The sequence below is a fragment of the Salvelinus sp. IW2-2015 genome, unplaced genomic scaffold (genome assembly GCF_002910315.2).
Source record: "Salvelinus sp. IW2-2015 unplaced genomic scaffold, ASM291031v2 Un_scaffold86, whole genome shotgun sequence".
NCBI lineage: Eukaryota > Metazoa > Chordata > Actinopteri > Salmoniformes > Salmonidae > Salvelinus > Salvelinus sp. IW2-2015.
This window is the reverse complement of record NW_019942515.1, coordinates 1,074,613-1,096,367: the sequence shown is the minus strand read 5'-3', so window position 1 is coordinate 1,096,367 and position 21,755 is coordinate 1,074,613. Positions and strand designations below refer to the sequence as shown.

The following is a 21,755-nucleotide window of genomic DNA, read 5'->3' as shown; positions in this document are numbered from 1 at the left end:
CATTGTTAAAATAGCAAACCAGGTTATAAAAGGCATGCTATACACATACATTGAAACTGCAGAGTATCTACTTAATTTGCTTGTTAAAAGACTTTTTTGTGTTTGCGTGTGTGTGTTTGAATGTCTGTCTCTCTGTGTTCTTGTGTTGTGTGTGTGCAATAGTATGGGTTGATGTCTTTACGTTGCACGTCCCTCCCTTTTTAAACAACGTTCACCTGTTCTCTGTGGAGTCCTTTGATATATCTTTGCCTCTCTTTGTGCTTGCTGCCCTTTCCCCTGGGCCCTGTTGACCTGGTGACCTCTCCTTGACATGGTGGCCTGGCCCTGCCGTGGGACCCGCCGGGCCCTTTGATGTGGCCGGCAGAAAGGTCTCTGAGCTGGAGCTGGAGGGTAGGGGGAGAGGGGAGGCCGAGCGGCCGGCCGGGGACTGCCTAACCTCTACGCCACTAAAGTGCTGAATCCTGCTGGGGGCGCTCTCCTGAGGGATGGGGTGAGGGGGATGGCAGGGGTGAGGCAGAGGGGAGCGGCGTCTCTGGTGGGGCTCTAAAGAGCACGCCACCACGCCTTTCTCCAGAGTGTCATGTTCCGTAGCGATGCGGAGAGAGGCGATAGCTTTGGTACATGTCTGTATGCTCTCCTCCTGCTGCTTATTGTCCTTGATGTCGGACATGTCTGCGCTGTCCTGGCGACTTCCTGACCTGGGTAAGGACGGGCCGGAGGAAGGAACCGGGGTCCTCTCCATTCTTTCATGGCACTGGGGTGAATCGGTGGACCCGGTGGACCCCCTGGCCAGCGGGAAGGAGACTTCACTGGTGCTAGACTCCTCGGACGTGCTCTTCTGCAGGGGGAGGCGGGCAGGGTGGGCCAGGCCGGTGACTGATGTGGCCACGGAGTGCACCATCTGGATGCCCCCGATGGGGATCATGGGGAAGGGGGTGCGGACCTGCTGCTGGGAGTGCAGGGGGAGGTGGCTGAACAGGCCCTGGTGTGGCCGTGGGGAATCCTGGCTGCTGTGGGGAGGGGAATCCTTCCTCTGATCCTGAAACAATACAAGATGAATTCAGTACAACATATAGTGGCCAAAGATAAATAGGGTCTGTGGATCTTAGACTATAGAATATGCAGATGATCTCAGAAAGTACTACGCATTTTCTCAATTTAAGTCAGGGGCGTAGGCACTGGTGGGCCTGGGTGGGTGCAGACCCACCCACTGGGGAGCCAGGCCCACCCAATCAGATTGAGCAATCCCCCAAAAACATATTTTTATTGTATAATATTTTTATTATTATTATTACTTGTCAGTGTTCCAAACGGGGTGGGACCCATTGATCATCAGTTATCATATACAAAACTGCAAACATTTGTCTCCACCCTATGGCAAAATGTGTAGAATTGCAGGGAATTAGCTGTAAAAATTGTAATTTTTCTCTCCACACTATGGCAAAATGAGTAGAATTGCATGAAATTAGTTATAAAATTGAAAAATCTTCTCTCCACCCCGTGGCAAAATATGTAGAATTGCAAGAAATGAACTTTTAAACAAAAAAGGTCTCTCTTTGCTGTCATGAGGGGGCCGCTAAAATGTTTTGCTCGCAAGGTGAGAATTAGTCAAATAATTATTAGCTTAAAGACATAATAAAGTCATCAAATAAAATAAACGTAATATACGCAACATTTGAAATATTTATTCAAGTGAAGTAATGTGAAATAATGGTTAATAAGTGATAGGCAGTAATGGGCAGTCACTACCATCATGGGACTTTATTCATTGTTTTATTCTGTGCTGTTACAGCATTCAACCCACATAATGCATGGTGCATTTCAATGTTGAAAAAATATATATTTCTTAATAACTGATCCGAAATCGAACCATCAGTCCAGTGAAAAACAAAAACGAGTTATTTAATGCCCATGATGTGCCTCGCAAGTAACAGGCTTCCCACATTTTGTTACCTTACAGCCTTATTCTAAAATGGATTCATACAAAAAATGCTCATCTATCTACACACAATACCCCACAATGACAAAGCAAAAACAGGTTTCAAGGGCCAAGAGTGTGCAAAGCTGTTATCAAGGCAAAGGGTGGATACTTTGAAAAATGTCAAATATAAAATGTATTTTGATTTGTTTAACACTTTTTGGGATACTAAATGATTCCATATGTGTTATTTCATTGTTATGATGTCTTCACTATTATTCTACAATGTAGAAATAGCCAAAATAAAGAAAAACACTGTAATGAGTAGGTGTGCCCAACCTTTTGACTGGTACTGTATGTATTCATTGTCATTATGGTGTATTAGGTGTAGATTGAGGAGGTAAAAAAAACTGTTTAATCCATTTTAGAATAAGGCTGTAATGTAACAAAATGTGGAAAAAGTCAATGGGTCTGAATTCTTTCCGAATGCACTGTATGAAAATAGGCAAATGCATGAAACATTTTTTTTTTTTTTACAGTCAATGTAAATAGCCTATCGTTTTTAGGAATTGTATTTCATTGGAAATAGAACTTTGCCCTGTGCTTCTTCATACTATCAACAAACTATCGGTTGATAAGCAAATGCTGGTTATGGTTAAGGTTAGGTTTAAAATATGGATTAGGGTAAGGGTTAAGGTTAGGGTTAAGTTGAGCATTAGGATAAGGGCTAGGGTTAGGGTTAGTACACATGTAGTTGAAAGGTTACTGATCATCTGTAGAGCTTCTACAGATGGACTATCCAAATGAAGTGTTACTTTGGATTTGAATGGATCTTGAGATGGTAGGAAAAATCAGCTAAAATACGACGAAACTATTACCAGCTAAAAAGAAGTCAAATATAAATATTCAAAAAAAGATATATTATACAGCTGAAGCGGGCTCCATTTCACGCTTCATTTAAACTGGCCGGGTTTTAAAAGACTCTTAAGAACAAAAACAACAGTTGTGAACCACTGAGTGATGAGCCAAGCTTACAGTACATTATGGCTACGGCTGCCTTATCTTTTTATCCCTCAGTACCACGGAAACCAACCAGATGGTGTGGAGAAGTCAAGAATGACTCCACAGTGCAAGAATACTGTATTTATCCCCTTTCCCCAGGGATTCTTAATTAGCCACATACATAAATAGAAACGCCCACAGAGACTGTAAGAGAACTCTATAGTGGGCCTGCACAGTTCCATTGTACTATAACTTTAAGTTAGACTCTCCATTTATCATCCTATTAAAGCAGGCACTAATAATACACTGAACAAAAATATAAACGCAACATATAACAATTTCAACAATTTTACTCTGTTACAGTTCATATAAGGAAATCAGTCAATTGAAATGAATGAATTAGGCCCTAATCTATGGATTTCACATGACTGGGCAGGGGCGCAGCCATGGGTGGACCTGCGATGGCATAGGCCCACCCACTTAGGAGCCAGGCCCACCCACTGGGAAGCCAGTCCCAGCAAATCAGAATGAGTTTTTCCCCACAAAAGGGCTTTATTACAGACAGAAATACTCCTCAGTTTCATCAGTTGTCCGGGTGGCTGGTCTCAGACGATCCCACAGGTAAAGAAGCCGGATGTGGAGGTCTTAGGCTGGAGTGGTTACACATGGTCTGCGGTTGTGAGGCCGGTTGGACGTACTGACAAATTCTCTAAAATGACACTGGAGGCAGCTTATGGTAGAGAAATTAACATTAAATTCTCTGGCAACAGCTCTGGTGGACATTCCTGCAGTCAGCATGCCTATTTCACACTCCCTCAAAACTTGAGACATCTGTGGCACTGTGTTGTGTGACAAAACTGCACATTTTAGAGTGGCCTTTATTGTCCCCAGCACAAGGTGCACCTGTGTTATGATCATGCAGTTTTAATCAGCTTCTTGATATGCCACACCTGTCATGCTTTTTCAGTTCTGCCCACACACTTTTTTATAGGATTGAGGTCAGGGCTTTGTGATGGCCACTCCAATACCTTGACTTTGTTGTCCTCAAGCCATTCTGCCACCACTTTGGAAGTAAGCTTGGGGTCATTGTCCATTTGGAAGACCCATTTGCAACCAAGCTTTAACTTCCTGACTGATGTCTTGAGATGTTGCTCAATATATCCACATAATTTCCCTGCCTCATCATGCCATCTATTTTGTGAAGTGCACCAGTCCCTCCTGCAGCAAAGTACCTCCACAACATGATGCTGCCACACTCGTGCTTCACGGTTGGGATGGTGTTCTTCGGCTTGCARGCCTCCCCCTTTTTCCTCCAAACATAACGATGGTCATTATGGCCAAACAGTTCTATTTTGTTTCATCAGACCACAGGACATGGGATTGATTTGCACTTTTCACACCAAAGTACGTTCATCTCTAGGAGACAGAGCGCGTCTCCTTCCTGAGCGGTATGACGGCTGCGGGGTCCCATGGTGTTTATACTTGCATACTATTGTTTGTACAGATGAACGTGGTACCTTCAGGTGTTTGGAAATTGCTCCCAAGGATGAACCAGACTTGTGGAGGTCTACAATTTGTTTTCTGAGGTCTTGGCTGATTTCTTTTGATTTTCCCATGATGTCAAGCAAAGAGGCACTGAGTTTAAAGGAAGGCCTTGAAATACATCCACTTGTACACCTCCAATTGACTCAAATTATGTCAATTAGCCTATCAGAAGCTTCTAAAGCCATGACATAATTTTCTGCAATTTTCCAAGCTTTAAAGGCACAGTCAACTTAGTGTATGTAAACGTCTGACCCACTGGAATTGTGATACAGTGAATTATAAGTGAAATAATCAGAAATGACCATAGACTTTCTTCTGAAACTCTTCAGTCTATTCTTGTTCTGAGAAATGAAGGCCATTCCATGCGAGAAATTGCCAAGAAACTGAAGATCTCGTACAACGCTGTGTACTACTCCCTTCACAGAACAGCGCAAACTAGCTCTAACCAGAATAGAAAGAGGAGTGGGAGGCCCCGGTGCACAACTGAGCAAGAGGACAAGTACATTAGAGTGTCTAGTTTGAGAAACAGACGCCTCACAAGTCCTCAACTGGCAGCTTCATTAAATAGTACCCCGCAAAACACCAGTCTCAACGTCAACAGCGAAGAGGCGACTCTGGGATGCTGGCCTTATAGGCAGTTGATGTTGATGTTGAGACTGGTGTTTTGTGGTTACTWTTTAATGATGTCATTCCATGACATAGACTGACCAGGTGAATCCAGGTGAAAGCTCTGATCTCTTATTGATGTCACTTGTTAAATCCACTTTAATGAAGGGGAGGAGACAGATTAAAGGAGGATTTTTAAGTCTTGAGACAATTGAAACATGGATTGTATATGTGTGACATTCAGAGAGTTAATGGGCAAGACAAAAAATGCAAGTGCCTTTGAATGGGAGCACCGGTTTGTGTCAAGAACTGCAACGCTGCTGTTTTTTTTTTACACTCAACAGTTTCCCGTGTGTATCAAGAATGGTCCACCACCCAAAGGACATCCAGCCAACTTGACACAGTTGTGGGAAGCATTGGAGTCAACATTGGGCCAGCATCCCTGTGGAAAGCTTTCAACACCTTGTAGAGTGCATGCCCCGACGAACTGAGGCTGTTCTGAGGGCGAAAGGTGCGGGGGGGGGGTGCAACTCAATATTATGAATGTGTTCCTAAGGTTTGGAATACTCATGGTATATTATGCCAGTAAGGAGCTGTTCATGAAGGCTGATGTGCAATGTTTATATAATAGAATAGAACAGTTGAATACATTCTGGAACACTTACTGTCTCCATCTCTGAGTGGCTCCTGCTGCGCTGGCCCATTGGCACCATCTCTGAGTGTAGGTGCTGGCCCAGACTCCAGGGGGCACTGTGATGGTGCATGCCCCTCCTGGGGGACACAGGTCTGATCATGCCCCGGTGGCGACTCCGTGGAGACAGCTCCCTCCTGCCCACCAGTTCTCTGCCCGGTGACATGGGGCGTCCGGCGTGGGACAGGGGTGAGATGTGACTCCTGGGGGAAAGGTCCCTGCGGGGCGAGAGGTCCCTTCTGAAGGAGATGTCCCTCTTGGGGGAGATGTGCCTGAGAGGGGACACCTCTCTGTGGGGAGACAGGCGGCCATGGGGGGACAGGTCCCGTCGGGGGAAGAGGTACTTGCGTGAAGTGGAGGTGGGGGACGGCTCTCGGAGAGGGGAGGAGTCCAGGCCTGGGGAAGAGAGGCGAGACGGGGACAGGTCGAATGATGAGGAGCTGTGAGCTGGGGAAAGGCCAAAGTCCTCGTCCATGGAGCTGGGTACGTCTAGCCTGCTCTTATAGTCCTCACCCAGGGCGCCCTGCAGCAGCTGCTGGTACTCTGCCATCTGGCCCTGGCCTGCACCCTCACTGGGCACCATGAGCTGGGTGATCTGGATGCTGGGCAGGCTGGTGAAGTAGCTGAAGAGGGGCGGTTTGGAGCAGTGGCCCAGCAGGTCTGAGGAGCAGGCGCCCTGAGAGTCTGTGACGGACAGAGATGGTATGCCATAGGGCTGAGGGCTGGTGCTTCTGGAGCGAGTCTTCGGCGTGGATTCGCCATCGTAATCGTCGTCATCATCTTCATCGTCGTCCACCTCATCCCCGTCATCCTCGCCACCATCAGAATCATCGGCGTCTGAGAACTGGTGGTCAGCCATGATGCCTGACATCTTCCCAGACTCCCTCTGGCCATCCTCGCCATTGTCTAAAAAGAAACATATGGTTTATCCAACCGTTGATCCAGTCAAACCCTATGCAAATGCAGTAACAGTAGCCTACTTTGTTCTGCAAGACAAATAAACAGCATTTAGTGCAGTCTTAACAAGGAAATGAGACATACAAACACAGTAGTGCTTTTCTATTTAGGCGTTTACAAATCTTTTACAGCAACTGTAATTTACTTATTTTGGATTGAATGGGTCACTGATGTTCTTTCCCACTTTATGATAAATGATGGGATACAAGCAGGGAAAATGTGAACTGTGTATCTTTAAAGTTGGTCATTTTACATAAACCTGACAGGCGGCTCCTGTTTTTCATTACAGTAATTGTTCCTCAAGAACCGCACCAGTGCAACATACAGGGCCCAGTATTTATCAAATATTGGCTCATCTCTATAAAATATGCTCAGTCAGTCTGTCTGATTCATACCAGCTTCTTCGGCGTCCGCATCCTCCACAGATGTCACTGACACCCCGAGCTCCAAGCACTTCTTCATGTGGGCTTTCGACTTCATGTGTTTTGTCAGATTTCCTGAAACAAGAGTTTACGACTTTTAAAACGTCTTACTGGAAGCAGCATAGGCCGCCTGGCCTTTCAATTCACTCATCAACACTCCACTGCAGCAGAGAGAGAGAGAGAACCTTGCCACCCTTCTAACGCAATGCAGACAGAAGTCTGTTCAGTTCTACATAAATCCTTTTCCAATGTGATCACTGTTTTTGTTTGAACTATCAGGTTAAAGTGCTTAAGAAGAAAGGTGTACATTTGCATACACGTGGTTATATGAAACGGAAGAAGGAAACCCACCTTTAGTTTTAAAAGCAAAGTTGCAGAACTTGCAGACATACGGTCTGACATCGGTGTGTGTGCGGATATGTTTCTTCAGCATGCTTGGCTTCTTACAGCGGATCCCACACTCTTCACATATGTACTTCCCTCTTCCTCTGCCCCGCACGTAAACATAGTCTTCATTGGATTTGTACCTGAAATCATAACAAGATCAGATTTTTCAACATTATTGGAGGGTTTTGAGTATATCGAAGCATGTGTTAAGGGAGCAAATATCAAATACATCAAACAGCTAACTTTACATTGGGAAAGTTAGCCTGCAACTGCTCAGAGAAAATAATTCTGGTGCCAAATTCAACTGGGTATTGGTCAGACATTTTTACAGCTGTTCTCGTTTCTGAAATTGAATTATATAAAGAAAAAAATCGAACTGTATATGGTAATATCTTCAAAGGGATATTCAAGATACCGTATGTTATTGTGATTTTTTTTTTTAAATGATTTCAAAAATAATTTCGAAATCTATTTATCGCTTGAACCAAAGTAAAGAGGTTACCCGAAGCCTCACGGACAGTAGTCAATAATACCACGGCAGTTAAACAACAAAACTTTGCTCTACTGTATTTCCATAAAAACAGTAGCCGATGCTAGTAACGCCTTTCAACCACAATTAAAAGCCATCTGAAAAATACATCCTGCTTTATATACACAGTGCGTTCGGAAAGTATTCAGACCCCTTGACATTTTCCACATTTCTACTTTACAGCCTTATTTTTCCTCATTAATCTACGCATAATGAAAAAGCGAAAACAGGTTTTTAGACATTTTTGCAAATGTATTGAAAATAAAAACAGAAAAACCTTATTTACATAAGTATTCAAACGCTTTGCTATGAGACTCGAAATTGAGCTCAGGTGCATCCCGTTTCCATTGACCATCCATGAGATTTTTCTACAACTTGATTGGAGTCCACCTGTGGTAAATTCAATTGATTGGACATGATTTGGAAAGGCACACACCTGTCTATATGAGGTCCCACAGTTGACAGTGCATATCAGAGCAAACACCAAGCCATGAGATCAAATGAATTTTCGTGGAGCTGCGAGACAGGACTGTGTCGAGGCACAGATCTGGGGAAGGATACCAAAAAAAATGTCTGCGGCATTGAAGGTACCCAAGAACACAGTGGCCGCCATCATTCTTAAATGGAAGAAGTTTGGAACCACCAAGACTCTTCCTAGAGCTGGCCGCCCGGTCAAACTGAGCAATCGGAGGAGAAGGACCTTGGTCAGGGAGGTGAACCCGATGGTCACTCTGAAAGAGCTCCAGAGATCCTGTGGAGATGGGAGAACCTTCCAGAAGGACAACCATATCTGCAGCACTCCACCAATCAGGCCTTTATGGTAGTGACCAGACGGAAGCCACTCCTCAGTAAAAGGCACATGACAGCCCGCTTGGAGTTTGCCAAAAAGCACCTAAATACTCTCAAACCATGATAAACAATATTCTCTGGTCTGATGAAACCAATATTTAACTTTTTGGCCTCAATGCCAAGTGTCACATCTGGAGGAAACCTGGCACCATCCCTACGGTGAAGTATGGTGGTGGCAGCATCATTCTGTGGGGATGTTATTCAGTAGCAGGGACTGGGAGACTAGTCAGGATCGAGGGAAAGATGAATGGAGCAAAGTATCGAGAGATCTTTGATGAAAACCTGCTCCAGAGTGCTCAGGACTACAGACTTGGGTGACGGTTCACCTTCCAACAGGACAACGACCCTAAGCACACAGCCAAGACAACGCAGGCTCAGGGACAAGTCTCTGAATGTCCTTGAGTGGCCCAGCCAGAGCTCGGACTTGAATCCGATCTCTGGAGAAACCTGAAAACATCTGTGCAGCGACTTTCCCCATCCAACCTGACAGAGCTTGAGAGGATCTGCAGGAAAGAATGGCAGAAACTCCCCAAATACAGATGTGCCAAGATTGTAGTGCCATACCCAAGAAGACTCGAGGCTGTAATCGCTGCCAAAGGTGCTTCAACAAAGTACCGAGTAAAGGGTCTGAATACTTATGTAAATGTGATATTTCAGTTTTGTATTTTAATAAATTTCTAAACATTTCTAAAAACCTGTTTTTGCTTTGTCATTATGTGCTATTGTGTGTAAATTGATGAGAAAATGTTGTTTAATTCAATTTTAGAATAAGGCTGTAACGTAACAAAATAAGGAAAAAGTCAAGGGGTCTGAATACATTCTGAATGCAGTGTATACATCCTATTTCTGCAGAAAAAGCCTTCAAGTCCATGAATGTAAAGCAGTAATTTGACAAAATCATGTAGTAGCTACATTTCAGTTACCACAGTAATTGTTTTACCATTCTCATATAACATAGGCCCTGAAGAAGTGGTTTCAGCCACCAGGCATTAAATCCAACTTAACCACAAAATATTTCATATTTAAGTGCTGATAATTTCTATACAAACCTGTACAACAATATAACAATTTAAGCAGCCGTCTCCAGAAGGTTCCACACTGATATCAAAAGGCTTTCAATTACATTTTAATGGCTAATGGCAGCCATCTTGACATACCCTCCTTCAAAGATTCTGATGCGAGTGGGCTCAGCCTGCTTTGAGGAGGCCTCCTTCTCTCCGTGGTCCTCCTTGATTCGATCCCTGGAGCTCAGCCCCTTGATTTTCTTCCCATATTTGCTCACATCTAGCTGCATGAGCTCTGGCTTCATCTGCAAATGGAAAACATGCATTACACTAAGTTAAATCCTCGCAAACAGACAAAAACACTTGATGGCAGATGTAATGAAATGTCGGATCAAAAATAACATTTTACTGTACCTAAGATTGCTTTATAATATTGTAGGGGATTTCAAACTTTCTAAAACTTACATGTGAGTTGTGAAATCTGTAATGCTTATTTAGTAAATGTAAATGTAATAAATTGTGAACAAGAGGCAAATGAGATGTGTTGATTACCTGGTCAAACTTCTGCTTCCAAGCAAGAGAGGACACAAGTTTTCCAGTCCCGGGTTGATACATGGCAGCCATCGTGTAGGTTTCTGTGTTCTTCCTCTGCTTGGAGCGGAGCAGGGCCAGAGTAGCCTTGGTGCTGAGGCTGAGAGGGTTGGGGTTGTAGGAGCTGATGCACCAGGAGCCGTAGACAGAAGTCAGGGGAGTCGTCTGAGCGTTGTTTGGCTTGGTGTAATTCAGGAAGCACCAACTGACACTGGTTGCCGTGCGAAGACTGGGGAACTGAAAGAACTGCTGAACGTCGGCCAGATCTGTGAGCAGCAGAGTGCTTCCAGCAGCGCCCCCACTCTGATTGGCAGCCAGCTGCACCAGCATGTTGACAGGGATCTTGCTGCCCATGGGCGGCTTGGCCTCCTCTGGAGTGTCACTGGAGGAGACCATGGACTGTGGGCTGGAGCTAGCCTCTGGGGTGAAGGAGTTGTCAACATCCAGCTCCTCTGGGGACTCTCTGCCACCAGGGGTGTCCATCACAATTTGCAGAGGGGGAGTGAAGCTGTCAGCTGGTGGCACATCGGGTATGTGAGGTGCGTTGGAACGCACTGGGATTTTGGTGGAAGGGAAGTCTGCTGGTGGGGAGGAGGACATCCTCTCCTGATCGTCCATTGAACCCTCACTCTTTAGAGGTGCATGCTTTGGTAACTTGACGCTGTCCTTCGAAGCACTCAGCTCGACAGCGCTCAGCTCCTTTACAATCTGACCGTACATCTTCTCCTCCTTGACCCGTTTCTGCTGTTTGCTTCTCCTATAAAGAGTTCCAGGCTACTGGCTGGTGATAACATCCGCTTGCTTCCCCCGATACTGGAGACGCATCCGTGGTGGAGATGGTTCTCGATGTCAACGACAGCGGAATTCCCGTGTTAGTCTCCCATGTCAGTGTTCAGATCTGGAACTTTCCAGAGTGGATAACGTGGAGCTCCCTCAGGCTGACCAAGATCTGAGATAAGTTGAAGCAAACTCCGTGCTTTGAAACACTGCCGCCTGTGAGTGAACTGGATGATGCATTCTCTGAGCATATGACTCTTGCTGAATAAGTGCTCTGGCTGTGGTTAGCCTAAGAGCTGTGAAACACTTGTGTACATAACACTTCCGTAAGAGGCACGTGAGTCTGTATCCTAACGGGGATTAGCATACCTGGGAGTGATGGCTGTGATCCTGCATTCTGAGTGGGCAAAGATTGGCTGACCCGTTGCAGGAGCATTTTACTCTCGGTGAGGCCACTTTAGATGGTGGAAGAGCTGTAATTCTGGCCTGGGGGAGACACTCTGGAGGGATACTGTAGTTCTGATGATAGCACCGTCAGCCTCATGTCACACTGCTCCTGATCTGCTGTAGCTGATGAAAAGAGGTGGGTGGGATTCTGGAGCATGTGCGTATACTAGGCTGTCTGATATGTATTCTGTAACTGGTGTGGCTGAAAGCCAGATGCTGCTTGTGTCTCTGTGTTGACTCCGGATGCCAGAACAGGCCGGCTGAAATGGCAGAAAGGCAGTGAAGCCAAGCTGCTCTGGAGTGAGGAGTATTGCATTGCTTCCTGGCTCATAGCTCATGACTTGGATGCTCTCCCTCTGATGACTGTTGACTTTGCAGACAAGATGACTTCTGAACAGTGTTGGTCTTCCTGGCTGTCCTCACTAATTCTCTGTTGCAGAAGATGATAATGGGACCCTCTCTTGGGTCTTGCTACTTCGCTGGTTGATGCACTGTGAGAACCTTGAGAGGATGGGGGCTCTGCCAAGATAAGGTGCCATGGTCCGAGTCTCTTGCTTGATGGTCATTTCGAGACCACCTTGCTCATGCACCACTGTCTCAGGGTAAACGCTAAGGGATGCCTGCCTTACTAGGTAGCCACGTCTCCGTTCTTTCATGGCTGATGCACTGGAGTAAATCTCACCCTGTCTGGATGATGTTGAGAGACTGCCATAGTCAAAGGACTTGCTACGGATCTCTGGGATCTCGGTGGCCAGAGCACAGGGAGCCTTCGGATGAGGATCGTCGCATCTCCCTCTGCTGGTGATGGCCGGGATGGTGAGAGAGTTGCCACTGTACTCAGACTGCTTGCCAAAGTCATCCTGCTTGGTCGGTGACACAGACTTCAGGCTCTCTTCCTTGTCAAAGGACATAGAGAAGTTGGAGCTGTGGGACAGGTTGCTTTCCTGGCTGGGGCTCCTGGACAGGCTGTGCAGGACTCAAAGCTGGACTCCCCAGAGGAGTGCTCCAGGTCTGCCAAACGCAGACGCTTCTTTTTAGGAGGCAGCTTCTCGCAGGGAGCTGGGACAGCTCTCACTCCTCTGGGCCACTGGAATTCTTCAACGTGCTTCTCCGCTCCTTGGCTGGTACATCAGGCTCTTTCTCAGGTTTATCTGGCTCCTCCGTCACCCTGATCTCAGGCACTTGGATTTAGGCTGACGCACAGTTTGGGGGGCATGTGACAGGGCTGGTTGGGTGAAGCTAAATCACTGTCGCTCTGCTGCTCCATGCTCTCAGACTCCAGGATAGAGTCTGGGCTCTGCACATCTTCTGTGTATTCTGTATCTGACTGCTCTAATATTGGCTAGAGGGTTTGCTTGCAGTAGGTTGGGTGCTCGAAGGACTCTGACTTCTCGAAGGAGTTTGGCCTACTGAGTGAGTTGTGTGCTGAATGACAGAGATAACGTTTCCAGTTGCCTTTCTGTCAGAGTCTGGGACTAGCACTACATCCTCTGAGCACATACTACGACAGCATGTTTCAAAACTGTCTGATTGGCTATGTGCATTGTACATGGATCCTATGGATCCCTTCCCAGTAGGTGTTGCCCTTGAACCCACTTGACTACCTTGTTTTGAATCATAATCCCCAACCATATCTACTGAGCCACTACTGTCATACTGGCCTGGGCCATCCTCCTCGTCCCCTACACTCTTTTCCTTCCTGCGTTTACGAGTGGCAATCTCTGTCATTCCCACTTTAGTACCATAAGGGCTGTATGCTGTATGCTCTGGCACCACAGGACTACGCTCCCCTAGCTTAACACCACAAACGGGGCTGCGTTCTTGGGAATGTGTCCATAGGTTTCAGATTCACCATGCCCTTCATGTGCTGAATGCTCAAAAGCTGCCTGTCTCCTAAGCCTCCTAAGACGGCAGCACCCGGGTAGAAGACGTCATCAGAGGTTATCATCTCGTCGAAGAGTGGCTCACTCTTATCCCCGGTGGGACGTTGAGGTTGGTCGGGGAGGATGTTGGCATTGAGTTACTCCTAATGAGTGGCCCTGAATCAGGAGCCTCTAATAGACCTGTGTTGCTTTGGCAAGGGCTTGTGGGATACTGCTTAGGGTCAACGCCTGCTAGTAGATGCGCTTCACTGTTATCATTACGGAAGAATATATGATCTTCAGATATCTTCCCCATGACTAGGTTAGTGTCTTGGCCAACAGTGGCCATGCCTACTGCAATGGATTGTCTAGATCTAGGAGAGTTAGGTTTGTAATACCAAGTCCGACCAAACATGATCTCCTCGTAGGACTTTGCGTTTGTGTTGGGAGGGCTGATCTGTTGCTCCGCACTCTCTGAAAGAGAGAAGTAGCCTGAGTCTGTGCTGCCTTTGCTGTGTGGACTCAGAAGGTTCAGGGACTGCTGGGACTGCTGGTCTGAGTCCTGTGATCCCTTCCTATCTGTCAGTTTCAGAGCCAGTCTCTGTTTGATAGTAGGAGAGTCATCCACGCGGCTCACCTGGGAGCTGATGTGAGAAGCCTTGAGTTCCATGAATGGGGGGCACTCCATTGCTGTTGGTGGGATCCCTTGTTTTGGGACAATTAGGATAGGCACTTTCATTGATGCCATAGCTAGTTCCTCAGCTGAGTCAGCATATGCCGGCTCCCCACCCTTCTCCACTGTGCTTTTGTCCATTTCAAATGATATCTGGGGGATGGGGCTGACTTTGTCCATAAACATAGAGACCTCTGCCGTCTCTTCGTCGGTGTCCGTGCTCTGTTCACCGTCTGAGTGTACATCTGTCTCTCCCACTGAGGACGCTTGATCCATGTCTGTGCGTGAAGCTGCCAGTTCGGAGAATGGGACTAGTCCTGCTTTGATGGCATGGGCATGAGATTTCCGGTGTTTGTACAAATTACTCTTGGTTTTAAAGGAGAACCCGCAGGGGACACAAGGGTAGGGGCGTTCCCCAGTGTGTGAACGAATGTGCTTCTTGAGCACGCTGGGTTTCGCACAAGCCCTTCCACAGTAGTGGCAGATGTACTTTCCTGGCTTCTTGGGTTTCTGCTCCTTCTTGTATCCCTCCTCTGGCAGCTCCGGCCCTGATTTGGAATACTGGCCAAAAGAACTGGGTAAACTGGGAGATTTCTGACGAGAGAAAACTCCATGGGCACGGGAGTGTCCAGGGAATATATCGTCGGAAGGGAGCTGTCCAGCGAAAGGCCAGGCATGGGCCTCCAGACCGGGCTGTGGCTTGGCTCCGGACAGGAAGCACTCTTGCATGGGCTGCTGTGGGTACGGTTGTGGTAACTGGTAGGAGTAAGTACGTGGGAAAGCCTGTGTGTATTGACTGTCTTGAGGCGGCTGACCCATTGCAGTTGATAACAGCTTCCCAGAGCCATACTTTTGTGCTGAGACAGTAATATTGCTGCCACTGGCACCACTTTGCAGGCTTTCGCGATGCGAGTGCCTTTTTCCCTCCGGGTCAGCGAAAGTGCTTCTTTTCGTGACAGCTGAGGGCTCGGAGACCCACTTCCTTTGTAGCTTCTCCCGTGGCTCCTTGGTGCATTTTTGTCCAGAAGCTGATTCATGTGGCTCCATTGTCCAACTATACTTCAGTTGGGTTTCTCAAAGGTCAAATGTCAGATGCTGTAGTTCTTAAATAAAGGGGCCATCCATTGCTGAAGTCGGTTTGGGTTGTTCTACATTTGAGTCACAAAGATCCTCTATAGTGGGCATCAGAACACTTTCTTTCTGTCAAGCATACTGTAAACTTGCGAACTTGGTTCAGCCCTTCAATTTTCTGTTTGTTCATTAAATGTATCAAGACCTTTGAGTGATCTGAAAATTCAAACAGAACATGAATAAATGCCATGTACAGTGAAACAAAACATGGTTTTAAAAATCATGATTCGGTATAAAATATCTATTACTGAACACTTACCAGTCTGAAAAAAAAGTGTTTGTTGATATCCCTCCTTTTACAACTTCCACGAGAATCTTTACGTACGATCTGGAGAGAGGAGAGGGAAACAATTCAATGATTGAAAAAAAACATTTACTGTGAAGTCAGTTAATAACTTATGTCTCTAGGATTTTCCTCCATTTTCAAATAAATGAATCGCAGTTCAGTCATCTACAGTTGAAGTCGGAAGTTTACATACACTTTGCCAAATACATTTCAACTCAGTTTTTCACAATTCCTGACATTTAATCCTCGTAAAAATTCCCTGTCTTAGGTCAGATAGGATCAACACTTTATTTTAAGAATGTGAAATGTCAGAATAATTGCAGAGAGAATGATTTATTTCAGCTTTAATTTCTTTCATCACATTCCCAGTGGGTCACAACTTTACATACACTCAATTAGTATTTGGTAGCATTGCCTTTAAATTGTTTAACTTGGGTCAAACGTTTCGGGTAGCCTTCCACAAGCTTCCCACAATAAGTTGGGTGAATTTTGGCCCATTCCTCCTGACAGAGCTGGTGTAACTGAGTCAGGTTTGTAGGCGTGCTCGCTCGCAAACGCTTTTTCAGTTCTGCCCACACATTTTCTATAGGATTGAGGTCAGGGCTTTGTGATGGCCACTCCAATACCTTGAATTTGTTGTCGTCAAGCCATTTTGCCACCACTTTGGAAGTAAGCTTGGGGTCATTGTCCATTTGGAAGACCCATTTGCGACCAAGCTTTAACTTCCTGACTGATGTCTTGAGATGTTGCTTCAATATATACACATCATTTTCCTTCCTCCTGCAACAAAGCACCCCCACAACATGATGCTGCCACCCCCGTGCTTCACGGTTGGGATGTTGTTCTTTGGCTTGCAAGCCTCCCCCTTTTTCCTCCAAACATAACGATGGTCATTATGGCCAAACAGTTCTATTTTTGTTTCATCAGACCACAGGACATTTCTCCAAAAAGTACGATCTTTGCCCCATGTGCAGTTGCAAACCGTAGTCTGGCTTTTTTATGGTGGTTTTGGAGCAGTGGCTTCTTCCTTGCTGAGCGGCTTAGGTTATGTCGATATAGGACTCGTTTTACTGCGGATATTGATACTTTTGTACCCATTTCCTCCAGCATCTTTACAAGGTCCTTTGCTATTGCTCTGGGATTGATTTGCAGTCAACTAGTGTATGGAAACTTCTGACCTACTGGAATTGTGATACAGTGAATTATAAGTGAAATAATCTGTCTGTAAACAATTGTTGGAAAAATGACTTGTGTCATGCACAAAGTAGATGTCCTAACCGACTTGCCAAAACTATAGTTTATTAACAAGAAATGTTTAGAGTGGTTGAAAAACGAGTTTTAATGACTCCAACCTAAGTGTATGTAAACTTCCGACTTCAACTGTATATTCTCATGTACAGTGGCATGCAGTACAAGGAGTACAGTGCTAAACTAGATTGAAGTTAAAATATTTCTAATGAGTGTAGTTTGTGATTGGGCCACCCACCCCCTCGTGCTTACAGTGAGTCATCAGTAACAACTAGGCCCACGCAGTTCCTAAAAAGACGCAAAAAGGTTAAAATAGCCTGCCAAATGGAGGTGACGTAAGACATCATATGTGCGTGGGCGTCCAAAGGGCAAGTCATACAGGAACTACCAGCACTAGCATTTTTCTGGCCTCTGATTTGTACTTTCTATACATACACATACTGCAATGCCTAGTAAACACAGAAGCTACAAATAAACCTGCATATGTTTGTGATCCTATTTCAGAGTGCTAACGTACAGAAACCACACCAACACTTGAATATAGAATGAATCCAGTGTCTGAGACTAAAATGCTGAACATGTAAGTCTCTGCCGTGCATTTCTTGATTTCATTTTTTTTTCTCTGATTGCGACAGACACACACACACAAGGCCCCTTTGCTCTGGCGCTGCTGGGGTAGGAGCACGGAAGCTATGTGATGTGGGTGTCTTGAGGCCAATGTGAGAGATAAAAATAGCCCAGTAGAAAACACTGGTATTTTTAGCACCTGAAACATTAACTTTTCGTCGGTTTTTGTTTTCTTCCATGCTGTTACACAAAAATAATGTGTGCAAACAACAGAACAGGCCATAGGCGCTCAGTGAAGTTTAGCAACTACAGAATAAGTGGTTGGATGGAGGTTTGGTACCGGCCAGATATCCTTTCTTATTGACCAATGATAAATACCACCTGCGATCCTCTTAAACAACTATACATGTACATGTTTAAGTTAAACCCAAAGCCAAATGTGTATGTGAAAACACAGCAACATGTTGCTATGTTTAGAGAGATTGGAAGATACAGAATGCAGTATCAATTGCAACACACCTGTATCAACAGCTGTTGCATACCAACCTATTGAAATGTTCTCGATTGTCAGCTTTATAAAGATATCGTAGTTACAGAGAGACACATTCTTTTACATTTACATTTACGTCATTTAGCAGACGCTCTTATCCAGAGCGACTTACAAATTGGAAAGTTCATACATATTCATCCTGGTCCCCCCGTGGGAATTGAACCCACAACCCTGGCGTTGCAAGTGCCATGCTCTACCAACTGAGCCACACGGGACCACACGGGACATTCTGAGAGGAATAAGAACCCATCCTAGCGTATTTGCACAATACGCACTCCGTTGCTAGTATTTTGTGAAAAAGGGTCAACTGATGAGCCTTATGAAGCCAGAGCAAACCTATCACTGAGTGGAGATGAGCAATCTGTCTAAGCTGGAGTCAGTTTCATATATCACACTTAATGGTGGCCAGGTTGGTGCACCCCTCTCCTCTTCCCTTCTCCCCCAAAATCTCCCCCTCCGTGTTTGGGAGCATTTCCTTCCATGAATTCATCTGTCTAGTATCTCTTGTTATCAATACAGATCCGCTACCAGGGTGCCGAAGTTCTCTAGAATCGTTCCTTTAGGACATACAGTTCAGTAGGCATCTGTCCAAAACCATTGATGAATTATTCTCTGCCGTGTTGCATAAGGTTATCATTGTTTAAGTCAAAGAAAAACTATTGAATGGGTTATATAAAGTGTTTTTTTCCTAACTAAAACGCTGTCCTATTTTCTGACTGAGTGTGGGTGAGAATATTCATTGGCATCCTTTTTAAGTGGAGTACCTGGAGGAAGTGTGCGTGGGACACACACAGAGGCAGAGTGTGCTAGGGACACCTCGCTCTATAGAGACGGACCACATTCTCAAAGATATAAGCAGAAACACTCCACTGGATGATTCAGGCATTTTATGTAACATCTCCATAGTCTAACAGTATTTCATCTGATAGGAGGCCCCACTGCCAAAAACTGATGACCATGATGAGGCGGACATTTTCATTATTTACAGTACACCAGCCCCCCACAGTAAGTCCCCCCCCCCCCCCTCAAGCATTACAGTACATATATCTCCATCAACCCCCTCCTCCCCAGAGGTATACATAATGTGTGGGTATAAACCATGTTAGCTTCCTTATTTGGGCACTCTTTTCATGGGGAGAACATAACGGCGATAGAGAGCCTCTGCCCACCTCGGGCCTAGTTCTGGTTTCTGGCTGGAGATCTATGGGGAGTGGGGGATAAGCTGGTAGCCTGGGGCTGTACCAGGCCCTACACACTGACGCACATCTCCATTGTGACTGGGGAAAGAGCAAACCTTAAAGAGGCCCTTTCACTCAATCAAAATACATCCTCTTTTCAATGCAGGGATTAGGTATTTAAGCGTTTTTGGGCTGACAGATTCAAGAGAGAGGATTAGAAAATGTTTTGTTATTTTGTGTGACAATGAGTGATGTGTAGTTATCCTTAAACCATTTGGACAGCCAAGGTGCCACATACCAATATGAAGTGCTTGGAATTCCTTTCAACACTGAAATAAAGAATAGAGTGAATCCCGTTTTCTTTTCCCATAAAATATCAACATCTGAAGTTAAAAATGAACCATGACACCATATCTCTCACTGTCCAAACAAAAGTTATTTGCAGGACACGAGCACTTTAAATAAATAAATACAATTGTTGAGAAAAAAAAAAGAAAACAGACCTGGAAAATATCTCCGTTGCCTAACTATGTTCTTTAAATATTTGGAGTCATAGTCTTTGACACTGCTATTATCGACTGCTGTTTTAGACCTGTCAGTGTTGCATAGTTACTGCAATAAACAGCTGAAGGTAATTAAATCAACCTCATCTAGTTTCAGTTCCAGCTCTATTACAGAGGGTAGTACACACGGTTCTGTTGGTCTAAGCAAATTGACATCTGCAATTATACCTGAGTAATTGATGTAGAAACAAAGGCCAGTCGCATGGGCAGCCGCCTGTGTGTTTTGGGTATCTCCTAAACCACAGGGCCATTCGATCAGCACAGTGGCCTAATTCAGTGGCCTGTCTGTGGGGTTGACTGTGACACATCCGCCAGTGTGTTTTTAAAGCTCCGGTTACCCCTTTTGTTTGTCCTCCTGGTGACATCACGTTCACAGCAGCGATGTAGGCAGGCACACACACACACAGGCCGTTTCTGATTTCCCTGAACGGAAACCGGCACAGTTTCTTGTACTTTCCAGGGCAGACTCTGAATAATTCAAATCATTGCTAATTGTTTCCATTCAGTAATTACAGAGTTTATGGTAACAAAGTCCTGCCTAGAAGTGCATCATGGTCAGTGCCTCAGCCTCAGGAGGCCTAATGAGACCCCCAACCGAGACCCTTGTTTATTTATCTGTGTGTGTTTGTTTGTTAGAAACACACACATATCTGCATACATGTTTTATACGTTTCTCTGTATCTTTCCTTACAGTGGGAATGAGAGGGGAGCTGGGTCGGTTTGCTGGGGTCTTTGTTCCAGCTCATTGGGGATGGAGGCAACTTTAAAATCTCCAACTGGCTTTATCAACTGGCTAGCTAGAGGAAAATCTGAATGGGCTCTGATTGAAGCAAGGGTCCTACAATAAAGTATTGTGTGTTTTAGGGGCGTCTGGATCAACGCGCCTTTCACCTGAACTGTGTCAGGGAGTTATTCACAATGCAATGTTTAAGAATCCCTCTGTTCTCAAATGGACTGCATGTACAGAATACACAACATATTTTTTGGACTATTGAAAGAACTGAATGAAATGTATTAATTCTGCGGTCTTGACACAATTCTCTACTCTATTCCGTTGCAGGTTCATCTGTGCCTCTCAAGATAACATGGGCAACAAAAGTAGCTTGTTTGTCTTTTCCAGTCTGTATTGTGTATAAAAAAAATGACATATTGTAAAATATGAATAGAATGGAATAAAAACAAAATAATATTCAATAAATAAACACCCCCACAAAAAAACATCTATGAAACAGAAAATATTCCTGAATCTTATTGAAATCCCAGAAATAACTATTTTCATCTTCAGACTTATACCACCAATAGTTTGCGTCTTGACAGCCTGAGAGATTCACCATTTGCACAGCCAGCAGGTTTGTGGTGTGATTTTATCCCCTGTAAGCAGGTTCTGTGGATGTATCACCCAGTCTGTTCGCAAGTCAGCCCCCGGGAGTGTCATATTGACTCCTCATTAGGAGCCCAAAGATGAAGCACACCCTGGAGCTGGGAGAGACTGCAGCCGGGAGATACTGCAGTCTGGAGACTGTGGAGAGACAACACGCAACAGGTTGAGAGAGGGGGAGAGAGAGAGAGACCATCCATTGCTCAAACCAGGTCAAGGTGGTCAGCAGAGCCAGTGGCCTCACAGAGCAATACTAAAATTACAACTACAATGTATAGGCATTATACACATTTATAGAATGGTGAGTGTATGTGCAATGCGTATGGCATGATGGGATGGATATTTAGTTTTGGGACAAACTCCAGCAACACATGAGAAAAGTAAAGACCAGTACTGGTAAAACTACAAGGCACATGATTCAGACAAGAATCATATCTTGACAGTCATACATCCTGTCATACATCCAGTCATACATCCAGTCATACATCCAGTCATACAACCTGTCATACATCCTGTCATACATCCTGTCATACATCCAGTCATACATCCAGTCATACAACCTGTCATACATCCTGTCATACATCCTGTCATACA

The 21,755-nt window shown here is 45.1% G+C and overlaps 1 pseudogene; it reads right to left on the bottom strand.

The window, feature by feature from the left end:
* Window positions 1-446: 446 nt before the first annotated feature.
* Window positions 447-21,755, bottom strand: part of LOC112068151 (transcription factor HIVEP2-like) — an 83,163-nt pseudogene continuing 61,854 nt past the window's right edge.